Here is a 21888-nt window from a genome sequence, read left to right on the forward strand (position 1 = left end):
TACTGTTTGAAACATATTTGTATTATACACTGCATATTTAGTAACCTACGGAAATAAATTATGTATGGTTGGTGATCTGATTTATAAGCTTGCCAACAGAGTTCAGAGGCAATGGATCAGAAACAAAAGACTGCCTTATCTTAGATAAGAAAATGGCATTAAAGAATTAGCCAACTCTCAGTGATGTAAAAATCACAAATGTCAAAACCAGAATAAATTCATACCAAGCTTACAGAGTAGTCCTGAAAATTAAAAAAGCATATAAAAGAATATATATGCTCCATCCTTTCCTTCCCCGACTGTGTCCATAAGTCTGTTTTCTGTATGTCTGTATCTCTAATCCTGCCCTGCAAATAAGTTCATCAGTACCATTTTTCTAGATTTCCATATATATGCATTAATACACGATATTTGTTTTTCTATTTCTGACCCATGCCACTGGGATGAATTGAGATAGTAGCATTGAAACATATGCATTACCATAAGTAAAACAGATAGCTAATGGGAAGTTGCTATATAACACAGCCAGCTCAACCTGGTGCTCTGTGACAACCTAGAGGGGTTGGATGGGGTGAGAAGTGAGAGGGATATTCAAGAAGGGGGAACATACGTATACTTATGGCTGATTCACACTGCTGCATGGCAAAAGTCAGTACAACATTGTAAAGCAATTATCTTCCAATTAAAATAAATTAAAAAAAAGAACATATATGTTCATATCTATATTACATTTAAGATTTTCCAATTTAAAAGAGTATTTGCAGATTATAGACTTGTGCTCAGTAATAACTGTTCCCTTCTGGTTGTCTAAAGGGCAAATCAATTTATAGGTATCCATTAAGTTATTTAATATAAAGTATTAGGCATGTGAATCAATCTAAACATCTCACAGATGTCAAAATACTTTATTTAGAGATCTGTATCATCTATTCTCTCAATTTACAATATGAGATAAAATTAAACATTCTAATTTTTCAGCAATTTAAAATTCTGCAAGAATGAAGCTTCCACATCTAGCAGTAGTGATATATATAACATTTGATGGAAGAAAATGATAAATGAGAGTTGTGAGCTCAGGTTATTTCCAAATTTTCATCTTCAATTTTTTTTTCAAGTTTAGCAAAGCTTCAACATTACAAGTGAAAAGCACTCTAATAATTTTCTGAAGACATATTCAAAATGTAGTAGTCCTTTTGAAGGTGATGTTTTGCAAAGTAAATACTGTATATTTCTGACATTGAAAAATACACTCTTGGTATTGTTCGTTACATTAGCCTGGAAGGCTCAGAGTCATTTCATTCTTTCTACTGTATTCAGTGAGAATAGTGCATAGTCTAGATAGATAAACTACTTCCCACTCTACCTCTAATTTCCAAATGAGGTAATTTTGTAAACAAACTTCCTAAAATTACCACAATACCCTGCTGCTGCTAAATCACGTGTCATGTCCGACTCTTTGCAACCCCATGGACTGCAGCCTACCAGGCTCCTCCGTCCATGGGATTTGCCAGGCAAGAGTACTGGAGTGGGTTGCCATTGCCTTCTCCAACAATACCCCGGATATCTGTCAAAGAATATATGCAGTTCAAGTTTCCCCATTATATCAAAAATAAAATTTTTCTATAGAGATTTTATATTATTTTAAATTCCTAAATTTTACTGTCTCTTCAAATTTTCTTCTGTTACTCGACTTTACATATGAAAGTTTCACACAAATAATTTATAAGTAGATATTTATTGGCCACCTTCTATTTCCATATGTATAATTCAAATTCATGTTAGAAGAATGTGAACGTCTTGTATATTAACTTCAAAGAAAATTCTGTATTTGTGAAAACACTAACAACCAACTTGGCCATTGAACTATACTATAATTTCCTGAAGGCTGGGTCTTCATTAGAAATTCAGTGTTTATAGCACAAGCACATAACAAGTGTTCCATAAATGTATGTTGAATTACATTAAGGGTCAACAGCTAACCTTCAAGAAAAAGCAACCAATTTTTTCTCATCAAGGAAAAGAGAAAGTGTGACAACATGATATGTCAGCCAAAAAAAAAAAAATGGTAAAAAGAGGGAATTTTTTAAGGACTTCACTCTAAACTTACTTTCACATGAGAATTTAGAGATAGATTTTACTAGAAATATTTCTAGTAATTTGGCACACTTTACCTCAGTTACTTATAATAGGGTTGGGTATTATGACTACAACATAAATATTCTACATTGCCACAATTAAAAAAGGAGGTTTGAAAGCCATTTACCTGAATCAACTTGGAACAAACAATAAAATATATTTCAGATATATTATATTAAAATATTATTATATAATATTCATTTTTACTCTCAGTATATAAAATATTTACTTTCAATCAAATTATTTACACTCTTATTGAGACATCCCACAACTAGCATGCTCTCTTTTCCTGCAGCTCCATTTTTCTGCTTCCTCTCAAAATGACTCTTAGAAAGAACTCTCTGTACATACTTTTTTCATTTGTTGTCTAACTTTTCCTCTTGAACCCATTCCAGATGAGCTTCCATTCCAGAGGGAATGGAAGGGGTTTACTTAAATGGCTCTAGAGGTGCACCAAGATTCTAGCACTTAGTAATTCTTAGTAATCCTTTCAGAGAAGGCAATGGCACCCCACTCCAGTACTCTTGCCTGGAAAATCCCATGGATGGAGGACCCAGGTGGGCTGCAGTCCATGGGGTCGCTAAGAGTAGGACACGAATGAGCGACTTCACTTTCACTTTTCACTTTCATGCATTGGAGAAGAAATGGCAACCCACTCCAGTGTTATTGCCTGGAGAATCTCATGGACAGAGGAGCCTGGTGGGCTGCCATCTATGGGGTTGCACAGAGTCAGACACGACTGAAGTGACTTAGCAGCAGTAATCCTTTATCCTGGAATGCCTTCTCCAATGTACCTTCAAGGCTTTCTCCTTCACTCTCCCTGCCACACCTTCTTGGTATAAATGCTGAACACTATGTCTAAAATTTTATCTCCTCACTGCACTGTCATTTTCCCCTGTTTTACTTTTCTTCATAAACTTATAACCCATAATATAGTTTATATTTTATTTAAATGTCTTTATATATTATACCAACATTATCTTTCATATACCTTTTATCATCCTCATTACAGTTTCCTGCAACAAAAAGTCAATAGGCTGAACTCCAAGACTGTCAAAGTCCCTTCTCATCCTAATATCCTCAACCCCTTAGCAGTATCAGTGCAATTTACCATGGCTCCTTTGAGAGGCAGTATGTGTTGTCCTAGGAGAGCTTGAGCTTTTACAGATAATTAAGAAGGAAAATACTTCCAAACATCACAAGGTTCATATCTCTCATGGAGTATCAGAGGGGATGCAGCAGATCTCTGATAATCCACCAAAATTAAATCCAGAGCAGAGGAAACAGTGTTTGGGGGACACAATGCTTATGCTCAGAGAAACCAAGTGGCAGCAGTCATCAGTGCAGAATATCAAAACACTGCTGAATGTCATTATTAGGAAAAAAATGCAATGACAGCAGAAACGAAGGCAGCAGCTGGACATCATGTAGCAGTATACCAAAGCAGAACCTAAAGCAACAATCCCATTGTCCATGTCCAAGTGCTGCCTGTTTTTCAATGCTACCTACTATATCCAAACTTTCTACTCAACATCCCCACTTGGGTTTCAAATAGGAGTCTTCAACTCAAACTCTGAATCAGAATTTTTTTTTAAGATATTTGAAATACAACTTTATTCTGATTCAAAACAAAAAGGAATGAGAATGACAAAAACAAGATCCCACCTCTCAATATGTCATGTGACTATAGCAGTCTTATATCTGAAACTCAAAGAAGAAACAGCTGTGTTCTGAAACACCTAAATATGAAGGTCCAAACAATGAAGATAGTTTTGTAACTTCCATATTCACTCCAAAGCCCATCCATCTCCTTCAGCATCCAAAGATGAAGCACATGTTCTTCCTCCCTATATAATAAAATGGCAAACACACGGCACCACTGATATCACAGGAAAGTTGCCTATAAAATGAGACTTCGGATGTTGGGCCCCAGCTTCACTTTCTCACAGGAAAGCATCTGTCTGAGCAACCTCTAAATTGTGCTTGTACAGCCGCTGCCAAGGCTGGATCTCTGACCACCTCTGTGGGATGAGAGTAGGCATGGCAAGAAATTCCAAGTTAGGGTCTCTGATCAGTTTTCTAGCAAGACAGAGGAAGGGCTTTTCAAAGTTTTAGTTACTTTTGGCAGAAATGTCATAGTACTGAAGATTCTTCTTTCTGTGGAAGACAACTTGACTTTGCCTTAATCTTTTGGTCCTTAATATCCACTTTGTTGCCACACAACACAATGGAGATGTTCTCACACACTCCTATCAGATGTCTATGCCAGTTAGGCATGTTCTTGTACGTAACTCAATGTTACATCAAGCATAATAATGGCACACTGAGCTTGGATATAATAGCCAACTCTCAGTTCACCAAATTTCTCCTGACCAGCTGTATCCCATACATTGAATTTAATTGGTCCTCTGTTGGTATGGAGCACAAGGAGATGGACCTCAACAATTTACTTCTCAAATTCACCAGTCAGATGACCTTGCACGAATGTATTCTTTCAGTATCACCAGCACCAACCAATACAAGTTTGAACTGAACTTGGAGTTCTCTGTGGGCAGTAATCTCTTGATGTTACACAGGCCAGGTCCCAGTGCCCTAAGTGCCTCTGCAGCCGGGGAGGGGAGGAGGTCTGCCAGAGGACCTGAGAAATTGTCTCCTCAGGACCGCTGCCCACTGCAGCCGCCCCAACACCCCCACCCCAGCCCCTCTTCATATCAGAATTTTTAATGTCCTCTTCACAAGTATGTCTTTCCTCTGTTCTTAAGTGTGTGTGTGCATCCTCAGTCACTTCAGTCATGTCCAACTCTTTGCAACCCTAGGGACTGTAGCCTGACAGGCTCCTTTGTCTATAGAATTTCTCAGGCAAGAATACTGGAGTAGTTTGCCATTTCCTTCTCCAGGGGATCTTCCGAGTTTCTTGCCTCTCCTGAATCACAGGCAGATTCTCTACCACTGAGCCACCACCAGGAAACCCCTATTCCTCAATACATCACATCAAATGGCACCATCACTCATGAGTCTGTCAAACATTAAAGTGTCATCTTTTAATTCTCTATTCTCCTCATTCCTAGAATCCCAATGAATTTGCAAATCTTCTTCTGCCTCTAAAATCCATCCTAAATTTCCCATCTAGGGAAACAGTGGAAACAGTGACTGACTTTATTTATTTATTCATTGGCTCCAAAATCCCTGCAGATGGTGATTGTAGCCATGAAATTAAAAGACGCTTACTCCTTGGAAGGAAAATTATGACCAACCTAGACAGCATATTAAAAAGCAGAGACATTACTTTGCCAACAAACGTCTGTCTAGTCAAGGCTATGGTTTTTCCAGTGGTCATGTATGGATGTGAGAGTTGGACTGTTAAGAAAGCTGAGTGCCAAAGAATTGATGCTTTTGAACTGTGGTGTTGGAGAAGACTCTTGAGAGTCCCTTGGACTGCAAGCAGATCCAACCTGTCCATCCTAAGGGAAATCGGTCCTGGGTGTTCATTGGAAGGACTGATGTTAAAGTTGAAACTCCAGTATTTTGGCCACCTGATCCAAAGAGCTGACTCATTTAAAAAGACCCTGCTGTTGGGAAAGATTGAAGGCAGGAGGAGAAGGGGACGACAGAGGATGAGATGGTTGGATGGCATCACCGACTCAATGGACATGAGTTTGGGTAAACACCAGGAGTTGATGATGAACAGGGATGCCTGGCGTGCTGCGATTCATGGGGTCACAAAGAGTCGGACACAACTGAGTGACTGAACTGAACTGAACTGAAACCAGTTGTTTAAAATTAAAAGAAATTTTGAGAAAAGTCCATTTGAAATGTATGAACAGTTAATTCCATCTGTTTCTTTCCCATCAATTCCAAACTATAGGAAACTATCAGTTTGTTTGTTTTCTGTCTCTGCCTCATATTTCCTTTCCTCCTTAATTCCTAGAACCTCACCTAGGACTTAATTCTCAAACTGACAAATTTGCTCTGCCTTGTGATTCAAACAGTTGTGTTGGATGACTAATATCCATGTGGATGATGGTCCCTCCAACACTCCAGTGCAATCTATTTGACACTTAAGTTCATCCTGTACGTAAAGCTGATGCAGAAACCCCTGAAGAAATAAAGATGTTTCAGGGAGGGAGTACCTTCCAAAATATAAGAATAGCTTGCACAGGATTCCAAACAATAGACAGCAGGGAAATATGAGACCGTAAAAGAACTGAGGAGAAGCAGTCCTAGAGATGAAAAGAAGTAACAGTTATGGAGTCATGGATGAGAAGAGAAAGAGGTATTTGAGTTCCAGGAGGGCAACTGCACATTTTTTGCATTATCATTTGGTACAATCTCTTTTTCTTCCTTGTTCATTTTTTAAAAACAAATATAATGATATTTCTTTATAATATATGGTACTTCTTATGAAGTATATGATTACTGTAGTTTAAAAGCAAAGATTTTAGTAGACACAAATAAATAGGAGAAGTATCACAATTTTTTCTGTGGTTAATTTTATTTTGTAACCAATTAAGTAAGCTCAGGTTTAAGGTATTTCTGTTAAGGATCTGAAGCTCTGAGTCTCACATAAACCTTGGCAAGAAAACAAGGCCCTGTAGTCTTTATAACCTACTGCTAGGTTAATTACCCTTAATTAACTTATATATCTTATTAAAAGCAAAAAAGTGTTACACTTGACTTTTATCTTCTGCTGAGTCCCTAGCTGCTTCCCAGATATATCTTCTGCTTTCCTCTGCATTTCAAATAGAAAATTCCTGTTTCTGTTTTCAATGTAAATGTTGCCAATAGAAATCTGGAAGCAAAGGTGATACCCTGGATCTAAATCCGTTTCTCTCTTTGTTCTCTGTATGTCAGACCTTTTAAAGAATAACTGATGTTTCCAAAGTGATTCATGGTTAAAAAATTCAAGTTAGTTAGCAAGTAATATCACATCTTCCATACATCTATTATCTCAGGTTCTTTTCACATTTCAGCCAGTAGCCACTTTTAAAATTTAATAAGAGACAAAGGGATTTCAAACACAATTTTCAGTAGTAGTTTTCTTTCAGTAAATTAGTAGTTAGCAAAAATAGCAGCAGGGAGAATTGTATCTAATTTATATATTTATTGTCTTGTAACAAAGGCAGTATCTATAAAGTAGGAGGGGAAATGGGTAAACTGATGATTTTGGATGTAGGATGCAATAATTGAAGGATAGCTATTATCAGGGCATGATGATCAGACAGTTCTATATGATACCAAATCAGAAACAAATCTTTCCATTTGCCAAGTGTTAGATTTATGTCTCAAAACACAAATCTGTTATATTTTGTTTCATGCAGTGATGGGAATGAAAATGTAGGGTTATAACCACAAATTAGATAGAATCTGACACAAAATAAAATTATCTAGTTTGCTTTGAGTTACCTAGAGAGATGAACCTTTGTGCTTTTACTGTTAATTTCTAAACTATTTAAATTTTAAACCATTATGAATGTCTCTGGGGAGTCATAAGTAGACTCTGTGCTGTGTATTATAAAGCATTAATGTTGCATTATGCAATTTCTTGAATAAATTTGCTAATTTCCAGTTGATTACAACTCTCCTTACCTTTTGCTATGGTAGCTATAATGTAATTTGTTAGGTATTATTTGCGAATGCCTCTAAATCATTTATTGAAGTCTATATTATCTCGTGTGCTTTAATAAAAACAACAACAAAAAAGACTCTATTTCATTGTGTAGAATTTTTTTGTACATAGCATTAAATTTTTAAATTGAAAACCAACCATAGAGAAAAAGTGTAATTTTTGGCTTATTCAGTATTTTCAAATAAGTGAACCCATAAGAAGACACTGGATTGTAGGTATCACTAGGGAAGCTGCTTCTTTAGATTTATAAAATCAGTGTAATTAAAGTAGAAATAGTACCAAAGGGAACATTTGACCATAAAATTGTAATATAAATATGTCAATGTTATTTTTTAATCAACTCAGCATCTTTAAGCATATCATTTTAATTATGCATGATTTTAGCATTGATATTTGAATGGAAACAACTGAATTTACATATTCTAGATTATATGTCAATATTAGACAAACTGAACTTAACTAGACAGCTTTATTTCCAATATTTCTCTCTGTTATTCTGGATTAGAGGTTATTTTTTTTTTTTCCTTGTTGGTTTGAAAGAGAAAGTACTCAAAGACAGACATCTAAGAGATTCGCCTAGAACCAGCAAGAGAACTTGTGTGACCGAGAATAAACCTTGGCTATTTAAAGCCCTTGAAACAGTAAAGTTAATTGTTACTAGTCTAGTCTATTGGAGAAGGCAATGGCACCCCACTCCAGTACTCTTGCCTGAAAAATCCTATGGACGGAGGAGCCTGGTAGGCTGCAGTCCATGGGGTTGCTAGGAGTTGGACACGACTGAGCGACTTCACTTTCACTTTTCACTTTCATGCATTAGAGAAGGAAATGGCAACCCACTCCAGTATTCTTGCCTGGAGAATCCCAGGGACAGGGGAGCCTGGTGGGCTGCCGTCTATGGGGTCCCACAGAGTTGGACACGACTGAAGCAACTTAGCAGTCTAGTCTATTCATATAATATAATGCTTGAATTTTATTTAAAGTATAGCTGTTTCATTAAATTTTTAACTGGAAATATTTAAAGCTCATGCCATATACTAATGGAATACAGAATATCTGGTGTTCTAAACTAGCTAATATTTCAGAGGAAATTAGTTTACTGATTAAAGATAATAAAAACAAAGAAATTAGATCATTATTTTCAAGTTTTCCTGATAAAATATGATGAAATTTATTTCAGAGAAGCTTGTGTACCTAATTATATGAATTTTCAATGGAATTTTAGTATTTTAACCACAGTATTTCCATATCAATAAAACTGTTTATTTTTGTGACACTGGGTTCAGTTTAAAGAAATCGCTATCAAATTATTAAAATATTCTACTTAATAGGTAAAAAAAGCTCAGTTTTGTTTAGTGATTCCATAATAGGAAAAACAATAATTTTAAACAACTGGTTTCAGTTCAGTTCAGTTCAGTCACTCAGTCGTGTCCGACTCTTTGTGACCCCGTGAATCGCAGCACGCAGGCCTCCCTGTCCATCACCAACTCCCGGAGTTCACTCAGACTCATGTCCATCGAGTCAGTGATGCCATCCAGCCATCTCATCCTCTGTCATCCCCTTCTCCTCTTGCCTCCAATCCCTCCCAGTATCAGAGTCTTTTCCAATGAGTCAGCTCTTCGCATGAGGTGGCCAAAGTACTGGAGTTTCAGCTTTAGCATCATTCCCTCCAAAGAAGTCCCAGGGCTGATCTCCTTCAGAATGGACTGGTTGGATCTCCTTGCAGTTCAAGGGACTCTCAAGAGTCTTCTCCAACACCACAGTTCAAAAGCATCAATTCTTCAGCACTCAGCCTTCTTCACGGTCCAACTCTCACATCCATACATGACCACTGGAAAAACCATAGCCTTGACTAGACGAACCTTTGTTGGCAAAGTAATATCTCTGCTTTTGAATATGCTATCTAGGTTGGTTATAACTTTCCTTCCAAGGAGTAAGTGTCTTTTAATTTCATGGCTGCAGTCACCATCTGTAGTGATTTTGGAGCCCAGAAAAATAAAGTCTGACACTGTTTCCACTGTTTCCCTATCTATTTCCCATGAAGTGATGGGACCAGATGCCATGATCTTCGTTTTCTGAATGTTGAGATTTAAGCCAACTTAGTCACTCTCCTCTTTCACTTTCATCAAGAGGCTCTTTAGTTTCTCTTTACTTTCTGCCCTAAGGGTCGTGTCATCTACATATCTGAGGATATTGATATTTCTCCCCGCAATCTTGATTCCAGCTTGTGCTTCTTCCAGCCCAGCATTTCTCATTACATACTCTGCATAGAAGTTAAATAAGGAGGGTGACAATATACAGCCTTGATGTACTCCTTTTCCTATTTGAAACCAGTCTGTTGTTCCATGTCCATTTCTAACTGTTGCTTCCTGACCTTCATACAGGTTTCTCAAGAGGCATGTCAGGGGGTCTGGTATGCCCATCTCTTTCAGAATTTTCCACAGTTTATTGTGATCCACACAGTCAAAGGCTTCGGCATAGTCAATAAAGCAGAAATAGATGTTTTATCTGGAACTATTGCTTTTTCGAACAACTGGTTTAGTTTTCATGTATTCTTGATATTTGATAAGCACATTTACTTAGTATAATTGGGACACACAAATTAGTTAATGAAAAGTTAATGGGGTATCAAACACTGTGTAAAAGCATCAACAAAATTTTAAATACTTTATCTTAACATATGTGGATGTACAATCATCCATAAATCTGATATAAACCCAAGAATTCTCCCTTTAAGCAGATATCTAACAATTGCTACTGTAATTAACTTTATATATATATATATATATGTAGTTGATGAAACATAGTTCCTTACCATTCCATTTATTTAAAGTTGAAAAGTAATTAAAAACACCTATTAAACAATTTGTTTTAAAATGTTTTTTTAATATTATTTTTCTACTATTTTGCATTACTTTCTATTTTTAACTATTTTCAGTTATTATATGCCTACTTTTAAAGGTATCTGTTCCATACTTAGCCTTTAGATATTTTTACTGATCTATCCTTATTAATCTGACCCCAAGCATTCAAATTGTTTTCATACAGATAACATTCACTATTTAGTCATTGGCATTTCTTCAAGAAATACATATACATTTTCACACTTATTCCCAAACCTATGGTCTGGGAATTTATTTTGCAAAACTGTGTTCACTGAATTCATCTGAAGCTACACAAAAGTATTTTCTTCTTTTGGAGGTGGTTTACATACATAAATATGAAAGTAGGTATACTTTATTACATATTTAGTGGATTCTGATTGTCATATTGTTAAAGCCCAACTTATAAGGAATAAATAATTTGAATAAAATTATGACTGTTTTCATAAATATGAAAAGAAAGGTAATGACAAAAGTAAACAAAGCCATATACCTTATAATGATTAATTGAGATTAGAATTCAGATTTTCCTAAATCCTTTCAATTTGTACAATAAGGATAGAATATTCTGCCTTCCTTTCCTAAAGGAAATCAACCTTGACTATTCATTGGAAGGACTGATGCTGAAGTTGAAGCTCCAATACTTTGGCCACCTGATGCGAAGACCCAACTCATTGGAAAAGACACTGATGGGGGGAAAGATTGAAGGCAAAGGGAGAAAAGGTGGCAGAGGATGAGATGGTTAGATGGCATAGCAACTCAATGAACATGAACTTGAGCAAACATTGGGAGGTAGTGAAGGACAGGTAAGTCTGGCATGTTGCAGTCCATGGTGTCGCCAAGAGTTGGACATGACTTAGCAATGGAACAACAAATTCTGCTGTCCATCCTACTTTTTATCCAACTGATATTGTTAATTGCTGTGGGGCTAAAGTTATTTAGTCAAAGAATATCTTCACTGCATGGATATTAATTTGAAAACTCTACTGATTTAAAATATATGTTACATTTTATACTGAAAACAGCATGTTCAATATTTAGTATATATATATTTTTTGCATTATCAGATTTATATTTAATTTGGTGATGAAAATGCAACTCAATCTATGTCAGACTCACTACTTATGTATACACTTGATTTCCTTTGAAAACTAAAACCCTGACCTAGAAAACAAGCACACTGCTCAGGGACACCATCTTGTAAGGCTGATAATTAGCCACCTGCTGTGCTCAATAAATCAGTCTGGAAATTACTGACCCATGTCACAGCATTTTCACCTCTTTATTTACTGGAAATTCGTGTTTACAAACCCAACATCCTTCCAATGCATTTGTTTAGGTGAAGATATAGTACTTTCTTTAGATGTAATTTATGTTTATAGATTTTTAAAGCAAAAAAAAAATCAATAAATGTAATATTGTGGAAGTATTAATTTTAATGGTATATTAATAGACTCAAATACTCATATTTTTTAATATTTAAAGTAGTTATCTAAAATTCACTGCTTAAATGACAATTATAATGGTAGAGGCTTAGTATAATCAGTATTTTAAAATCATTTCAATAGCTTTACATGACAACATTTTTTTTCTTCATCCTCAAACACTGTTAAGCAGCTAAGGTAATTACTGAAAGTAGCCCTTGATAAGGTGGATTGAATTAAAAATAAATTTATGAATACAAACAGTATGCATCAACAAGTTCCCACTTTTTTCATTTTGCTAAGAAGTACATATAAATTGTTTTGTTTTTTTTTCTGTTTCACTTTGTTTAATGTGTGATCTACTTAACATGTTTTGCAGAGCAAGAAACCCATACGTTAATAATAAACAAGTTACACAAAACTTGAGATTCTTTAAAAAGACACATTTCTTCTTTATTTAAGCTCTACCTTACTCTTCAAAAGTATATGATATTCTTATTAATAATACTACAGGATAAAACTAAGTCATTAATGAAACTAGTAAATGGTATTTAATAAAAGAAGAAAATACAGCTATCCAATGGTGAGCTGGAGCCTCCTGGTCCAGCTTGTAAGAACTTGCACATCTCTTCATATTCAGTGACAGGTTACTAGTTTGTTTGACTATGGAATTGGAACACTCCACACATTAGGACTTTATTCCCCTCTGTTTTGAAAGAGGAATTATAGCACTGTCACTGAAACCATCCCATCTCTGCAAGTCTAGGAAATACCCTGGATCTATTCTATCATACAGACAAAATGTTGCTTGACAAGAAAAAATTATGTATCATAGAGAAGACCAACAGTAAGTTTTGCTTGAATGTTTTTTAACATAGTGCAACTTAGTAAGTGTAATAAAGTGTTCATATAACAATTATTTGTAAACTGTCTTTTCCTGGTGTATCTTCCACAATGAGTAAAAAACATACAATCATATAATTGATAATCTAAAGTCTTTAGATATAAACTAATTAGGTATCAGTAAATGTATACTAAACACAGTGCTTTGACTTGGTTAGATTTTATTTTAACAAGCTACATTTTTTGGCAATAATAAGTAGGTGGATGTGCTGTTTCTTCAGTTCAGTTGCTCAGTCATGTCCGACTCTTTGTGACCCCATGGACTGCAGTACGCCAGGCTTCCCTGTCCATCATCAACTCCCGGAGCTTATTCAAACTCATGTTCATCGAGTTAGTGATGCCATCCAACCATCTCATCCTCTGTCATCCCCTTCTCCTCCTGCCTTCAATCCTTCCCAACATCAGGGTCTTTTCAAATGAGTCAGCTCTTCACATCAGGTGTCCAAAATATTGGAGTTTGAGCTTCAGCATCAGTCTTTCCAATGAATATTCAGGACTGATTTCCTTTAGGATGGACTGGTTGGATCTCTTTGCAGTCCAAGGGACTCTCAAGAGTCTTCTCCCACACCACAGTTCAAAAGCATCAATTCTTCAGCACTCAGCTTTCTTTATAGTCCAACTCTCACATCTACTGGAAAAACCAAAGCCTTGACTAAATGGACATTTGTTGGCAAAGTAATGTCTCTGCTTTTTAATATGCTGTCTGCTAAGTCGCTTCAGTCGTGTCTGACTCTGTGTGACCCCATACACGGCAGCCCACCAGGCTCCCCCATCCCTGGGATTCTCCAGGCAAGAACACTGGAGTGGGTTGCCATTTCCTTCTCCAATGCATGAAAGTGAAAAGTGAAAGTGAAGTCCCTCAGTCGTGTCCAACTCTTAGCGACCCCATGGACTGCAGCCTACCAAGCTCCTCTGTCCATGGGATTTTCCAGGCAAAAGTACTAGAGTGGGGTGCCATTGCCATATGCCATGATCTTAGATTTCTGAATGTTGAGATTTAAGCCAACTTTTTCACTCTTCTCTTTCACTTTCATCAAGATGCTCTTTAGTTCTTCTTCACTTTCTGCCATAAGGGTGGTGTCATCTACATATCTGATGTTACTGACATTTCTCCCTGCAATCTTGATTCCAGCTTGTGCTTCATCCAGCCCAGCATTTCTTATGATGTATTCTGTATATAAGTTAAATAAGCACGGTGACAATATACAGCTTTGACCTACTCCTTTCCCAATTTGGAACCAGTCTGTTGTTTCATGTCTAGTTCTATTGCTTCTTGTCCTGCATACAGATTTCTCAGGAAGCAGGTCAGGTCATCTGGTATTCTCATCTCTTTAAGAATTTTCCACAGTTTGTTGTGATACACACAGTCAAAAGGTTTGACCTAGTCAATAAACAGAAGTAGTTGTTTTTCTGTAACTCTCTCGCTTTTTCGATGATCCAAAGGACGCTGGCAATTTCTTAGGTCACTTCTAGTTTGTAACAATAAAACCATAAAATTATTCTAGAAGTTATATTGCTATTTTAAGTTTCAAGTACATCAAAATGTTGTTCAATATCATTAAAATCCAAATAAGATACAAGGGATGAGGGACAAAAATAGCCTGCTGTTCTTTCAACTGAATGCTATAATACATTCCCTCAAACCCTTCATTAAGACACCAGTAAGGTTTAGGAGATACTACATAGCTGAAATTATGAATCAAATTCACAAAATTTAGAATCAGTAGTCTCTATATCACTTGCAAAATGCATATGATTTATTAGTACTGCTATATATTATATGGTTAAATAATATATAATATATTATTGTAATATTTTATAATATATATTATGTTGTCACATACTTTATATAATATTAAATATCTGTATACATACACAGATACTTTATAAATGAATGAACAATTAAGCAAGCATATACTGACCATGCATGCTCAATTTTTTCCTGATGGGTGTGCAAATCTGAAAAGCATGGAGACTTTTCCTCTGTTCTTTCTTGTCTATAAACCAAAATCCCAGACAAAAGCAAATCATCTTGCTCTGTCTTTTGTGTTACAGCGTAATGATAAGCAGTAGAATAGTCAAGTCTATGTTTTACCTGTTTATTTTACAGTATATTGGGATGAAAGTCCAAGACTTGCAATGCATTAGGGAAGAAATGACACTCATTTTCAGTAATGTGATATCAGGGTGAAGACCAGGTTTCATATTTCAGTTCTGGCATATACTAGCTCAGTGACAGAGAGGATGATTCATATTTTAAGTTTCAAGTTCTTTTTTTTTTTTTTTTTTTTTATATTTTTTTTTAATTTTATTTTATTTTTAAACTTTACATAACTGTATTAGATTTGCCAAATATCAAAATGAATCCGCCACAGGTTTACATGTGTTCCCCATCCTGAACCCTCCTCCCTCCTCCCTCCCCATTCCATCCCTCTGGGTCGTCCCAGTGCACCAGCCCCAAGCATCCAGTATCGTGCATCGAACCTGGACTGGCAACTCATTTCATACATGATATTTTACATTTATCCATAAGTTTTACAATAATTTCAAGAATTTTGTGAGGATTTTAAAGGTTTTAGCATACATCTTAGATGGAAAAAGTACTCAAGTATTAGATTTAAACCCTACCTGTAGTTTGTTATGGAGGATGAAGTAAAGAGTGAGGAAAGGGCTGTGGTAGAGAATTTCACTTTAATAAAAAAGGAAAGAAACAGATGACACGTATTATTTAAAACATGAATAAGATTAAATGTGTTTTTGACCAATCAGAAAGGGAGATTTTATTTAAAATAACAGAATTCTTTCCAATGCATTTAATTTCAGTCTTTTAAAAAAATTAATTGAAGTATAGTTGATTTACAATGTTGTGTTAGTTTCAGGTACACAGCAAAGTGATTCTGTTACACACACACACACACACACACACACACATATTTTAATTTTAAGATTCTTCCCATTACAGCTTATTACACAATATTGAATACAGTTCCGTGTGCTATGCAATAGATCCTTGTTATCTATCAATAACATATATACATGGATATATGTCTATACATACATACATATACATATATATATATCAATAACATATATACACATATATGTCTATAGATACATATATACATACACACACACACACACACACACATGTTCCTGTCTTTAGTTGTTCAATCATGTCTGAATCTTTGAGACCCTATGGACTATAGTCCGCTAGGCTCCTCTGTCCACGGGATTTTCCAAGCAAGAATACTGGAGAGGGTTGCCATTTCCTTGTCCAGGGGATCTTTCAGATCCAGGGATCGAACCAGCATCTCCTGTGCCTCTTGCACTACAGGTGGATTCATTACCTTTGAGCCACTGATTCCCCTTAGACATATATATATAGTAGCATGTATCTGTTGATCCCAAACTTCTAATTCATCCTTCCCTCTCTTTCAGCCTTTTTAAACTGATCATGCTTTGGATTCTAGCTTTGTTTGGACTTTCATTCATTCCTGTTATAAATCAGAGAAAAAAACAAGCCTCACAAACATTATTCACATATGCCACATGGAAGGATAAATCAAAATCTACCTTCATCCCTGATTTTAATGTGCATGACTAAATTGTAGTATAAAAAAAGAATCTGTCATCAAAGGTCATTTAAAATCATGGACTATCTCTGAAGAAATTAGAGCTGGTGGCTCAAATTCTCAAACAGGTCAGGACAAAGGAAAATGCTGCTTTGTAATGATATACTGATATACTATACTGTTGATATACTATACCATAATAAATTGGGTATGGGTAGGGTAGGAATTAATGCCATTTTATTTATTTCTACTGGAAGAGAACAGCCTGAATTTAGGTTAGTCAATGTTAAGGCCCGATTCGTAAAGGAACTTTTTTCCTAATAATTTGAGATTAATATTTGCTTCTTCTTGAAATGGTAAGTAAAGGAAAAGAGAATTCTGACTTTGGTTATATGCTTTTGCTCTAAGAGTTTATCTGGGAAACAAAGTCTGTAGAAAAATAATTAAGTGAATAATTTCTTGATTCCTTTAGTCCTTGTATTCTCCTAATATCCAGATCTTTCAATAATGATCCAGTCTAAATGGAAGTCACTGTCCCTGCTCTAAAACGGAATTCTAAAATTCTAGTCTGTTACTACCCCTGGTTACTTTATTCTATCAATAATGGCCAAAAAAGCAGGAGGATATTCTCTTACTATCTTGAAGACAAGGAATATGTACAACAGTGAACTTAGAGACACATGTCCTAGTTTAGACAATTAGTAAACATTTTTCATTTAAATCAAGCAGAAAAATCCTATGACTATTCAATTCTTTAAATGAGGGAAAACTTAAATAGTTTAACTATTCATAGACACATGACTAAGAGTAAAATAGGGCTTGAATCTAGGTTTGTCAGTTTCCAAAACATCAGCACTTTATACTACCCCATGCCTCTCTCAGGAACATTGACCAGAAGGTTCAACATAGCCTTAGCCCTCCTTCAAAGTCTACTAGGATTTTTCTCCTATAATATGACATATTTGCACAGATGGTCCTCAAACCAGTAGCTATTTACATCTGAGTCAAAGGATTTTATTTACATCTTTTGCTGCTGAAAATACATTTATTTAAATATTGAACTCTTTAGTATGCAAAATAATTCATATAAACCACTCCCCATTAGGTCATAAATTTTGTCCTCTTTTACTGAACACTGGGCTTCCCTTGTGGCTCAGCTGGTAAAGAATCCGCTTGCAACATGGGAGACTTAGGTTCAATTACTGGGTTTGGAATGGCCAACCTAGATAGCACATTCAAAAGCAGAGATATTACTTTGCCAACAAAGGTCCATCTAGTCAAGGCTATGGTTTTTCCTGTGGTCATGTATGGATGTGAGAGTTGGACTGTGAAGAAAGCTGAGTGCTGAAGAATTGATTCTTTTGAACTGTGGTGTTGGAGAAGATGCTTGAGAGTCCCTTGGACTGCAAGGAGATCCAACCAGTCCATTCTGAAGGAGATCAGCCCTGGGATTTCTTTGGAAGGAATGATGCTAAAGCTGAAACTCCAATACTTTGGCCACCTCATGCGAAGAGTTGACTCATTGGAAAAGACTCTGATGCTGGGAAGGAATGGGGGCAGGAGGAGAAGGGGATGACAGCGGATGAGATGGCTGGATGGCATCACTGACTCGATGGACGTGAGTCTCAGTGAACTCCAGGAGTTGGTGATGGACAGGGAGGCCTGGAGTGCTGCGATTCATAGGGTCGCAAAGAGTTGGACATGACTGAGCGACTGAACTGAACTGAACTGAAATTTATTTTTGTATATACCGTTAGAAAATATTTTAGTTTCATTCTTTTTTTTTCTTTTTTTATTCAAATATATCTATTTTACAACCTTCTGGGTATACTGCAAAGTGATTCATTTATTCAGTTTTCCAGATTCTTTTCCATTGTAGTTAACTACAAGATAGTGCATATGGTTCCCTGTGCTATTCAGCAAGTAGTTGTTGTTTACTTAATAATATATTAGTATGCATCTGTTAATTCCAAAGTCCTAATTTATTCCTGCCCCTCCTAAGTTTCATTCTTTTACATGCAGCTATCAAGCTTTCCAAGCACCATTTATTGAAAAGGCTGTCTTTTTTTCCCACTGTGTATTCTTGCCTCCTTGGTCATTCATAGATTAATTGAACTTAAGGGAGTCAGTTTATTTATGGATTTTCTATTCTGTTCCATTAATTTATGTGTATATTTTTCTGCCAATACTATTCTGTTTTGATAATTATAGCTCTGTAGTATAGTCTGACGTTCTCCAGCTTCATTCTTCTTTCTCACGATTGTTTTGGCTATTTAGGCTGTATTATGCTTCCATACAGATTTTAAATTATTTGTTCTAGTTCTGTGAAAAATTTCATAACTTAATAGGGATTGAGTTGAATCTGCAGATTGCCTTGGGTAGTATGGTCATTTTAACAAAACTGATTTTTCCAATCCTAGAATATTGTATATCTTTCCATTTGTTTGCATGGTCTTTAATTTCTTTCATTAGCATCTTATAATTTGGGAGGGCAGGTCTTTTGTGTCCTTAGGTAGGTTTATACCTAGGTATTCTACTGATTTTGGCATGTAAATAAGAGTCTTTCCTTAATTTCTCTGATATCATGTTGTTAGTGTATATAAATACACTAAGTTGTATCCTGCAACTTTACTAAGTCCACTGATGAAATCTAGTTGTTTTCTGGTGACATCTTAGAATATTCTATGTATAGTATCACATCATCTGCAAAGAGTGAGTTTCACTTCTTTTCCACTTTGGATCCTTTACTTCTCTTCTCTGATTGTTGTGTCTAAGACTTCCAAAACTTTATTGAGTAAAACTAGTAAGAGTGGGCATCTTTGTCTTATGCCTGATTATAGAGGAAAGCTTTCAGCTTTTCATCATTGTGGATATTAGCTGTGGGTTTGTCATATATGGTCTTTATTATGTTGAGGTATGTTCATTCCCTCTATGCCCACCTTCTGGAGAGTTTTTATCACAAATGATCTTTTATTTGATCAAAAGTTTTCATGCATCTATTGAGATAATCATATGACTTTTATTTTTCAACTTGTTAATATGGTATAACACAATGACTGATTTGCAGATATTAAAAATTCCTTACATCGCTGAGATAAATTTCACTTGATCATGGTGTATGACCTTTTTAATGCATCGCTGAAGTTGTCTGGCTGGTTTTTGAGGATTTTTGCATCTATGCTCACCACTGATGCTGGGCTGTAATTTTCTTTTCTTCTGATATCTTTGTTTGATTTTTGGTATCAGGGTGATGGGGGCCTCATAGGATGAATTCAGAAATATTCTTTCCTTTTTTTGGAATAGTTATGAAAACTATTTTTGGAATAGTTTCCTATAAGTGACAACTCTTCTTTAAATGTATAGTAGAATTTTAGTGGGGCCTAGTCATGTGTGTGGCGGAGAAGGCAATGGCACCCCACTCCAGTACTCTTGCCTGGAAAACCCCATGGACAGAGGAGCCTGCTGGGCTGCTCCAGTCCATGGGGTCGCGAAGAGTCGGACACGACTGAGCGACTTCACTTTCACTTTTCACTTTCATGCATTGGAGAAGGAAATGGCAACCCACTCCAGTGTTCTTGCCTGGAGAATCCCAGGGACAGGGGAGCCTGCTGGGCTGCTGTCTATGGGGTTGCACAGAGTCGGACATGAATGAAGCGACTTAGCAGCAGCAGCAGCAGTCATGTGTGGCAGGCAGAACCCAAGAGGGGGCCTGGATCTAATTTTGGCTTGCTGGTAGGCAGTTAGTCCTGATTCTGGGACTGTTGCCCACCCACTGCCAGGTGAAGCTAGGTCCTGGAGTTAGGGCTGGAGTACCAGCAGGCAGAGCTGGTTCCTGGAGTCTGGCTGCAAGGCTCATGTATCCAGAGAGATTTTGAGATAATTGAGAGTGGGGAGGGGTATCCTGGTTCCTGACACAGTTGTGTATGACCTGGGGTGTCCCAAGGTTGTATTGGTTTGCTAATGGGCAGAGTGGCCAGAGCTCAGCTGGTCCCAGAGCAGGGTGTAGCCTGCATTGGTGGACTTGGTTCCATCAGCTGTGGGATCATAGCTTTCTTGCTTCTAATGTCTCCTCCATGGTGGGTGAGACTGATCTAGAGTTTTGTGCAGGCTTCCTTGTGGTAGGGGAGCTGGGTATTAGCCAGGGTTGTATCTAGGGGCATGGAAGTATTTAGGCAGACTGTCTGCTAATTGATAAGGCTGTGTCCCTGCCCACTTAATGTGGGCACCAAATTTTACAGGGTATCCGGTGGGGCCAGGTCTCAGCATTAATGATCCAAGATGACAGTCATCAGGAGTGTCACAGGGTTGAACGTTCCTAGATATGTCTGCCACCACTGTCTACATCCCCAGGTTGAGCCACAGCCACCTTCTGCCTCTCCAGGAAACTCTTCAAGACCAGAAAGTAAGTCTGGCTCAGGCTCCTATTAAATTACTGCTTTTGCTTGAGTCCTGGTGCATGTGAGATTTTATGTGCACCCTTTAAAAGTGAAGACTCTATTTCCCCTAGTCCTGTGTGGCTTCTACAATTAAGCTCTGCTGCTCTTTAAAGACAAATGCTCTGGGGACTCATCTTCCCAGTGCCAGACATCTAGGTGGGAAACCTGACATGGAATTCAAAACTCTAATTCCTGAGGAAGAACCTCCTCGATACAATTATTCTCCAGTTTGTGAGTTACCTACTAAGGGGATATGAAATCTGATTATATCACAAGTCTGCCACTCCTGCTTGTTTCATGATTCCTTCTATATATCTAATTATAGAAGATCTTTTCTGGTAGATTCCAATCTTTTTCCATCAATAGTTGTTCTGCAGATTGTTGTGATTTTGGTCTGCTTGTGAGAGAAGACAACTCAGGGTCTTTCCATTCTGTCATTTTGGCCATTCTGCCTCAGATTTTTTGAGGTTCACTAACAGAAGTGGCTTCATAATTTCCCCTGCACCTTCAGGCTCTCCTCTCAATCTGCAGTGCATCCAGTACCTTGCTGTTTGGATTACTATGGTTTTGTAATATAATTTGAAGTCAAGGAGTGTGATACTTCCAGCTTTGTTCTTTTTTCTTAGGATTGCTTTAACTATTTGGGGTCTTATGGAACCCTTTTATGGTTCCATAAGATTTTAGCATGTTTTTTTCTATTTCTGCGAAAAATGTCTTTGTAGTTTTGAAAGAGATGGCACCAAATTTGTAGACTGATTTGGGTAATACAGATATTTTAAACATATTAGTTATTTCAATCCATGAACACAGATATCTTTCAATTTCTTTGTGTCTTCTTCATTTTCATTCAACAATATCTTCTTTAATTTCTTTCAACAATGTCAAAACCTGTACAGTTTTCAGCATCCAGGT

The 21888-nt window shown here is 36.7% G+C and overlaps 1 protein-coding gene and 1 pseudogene across 2 annotated transcripts in view; both read right to left on the bottom strand.

Annotated features, from left to right (window-relative positions):
* The window catches only part of CSMD3 (CUB and Sushi multiple domains 3), a 1458322-nt gene that overhangs the window by 976703 nt on the left and 459731 nt on the right, over positions 1-21888 (bottom strand). The window lies entirely within an intron of this gene.
* LOC112579103 lies at positions 4072-4846 on the bottom strand (annotated as a pseudogene).

This window comes from Bubalus bubalis, chromosome 15 (assembly GCF_019923935.1).
Source record: "Bubalus bubalis isolate 160015118507 breed Murrah chromosome 15, NDDB_SH_1, whole genome shotgun sequence".
Classification (NCBI taxonomy): domain Eukaryota; kingdom Metazoa; phylum Chordata; class Mammalia; order Artiodactyla; family Bovidae; genus Bubalus; species Bubalus bubalis.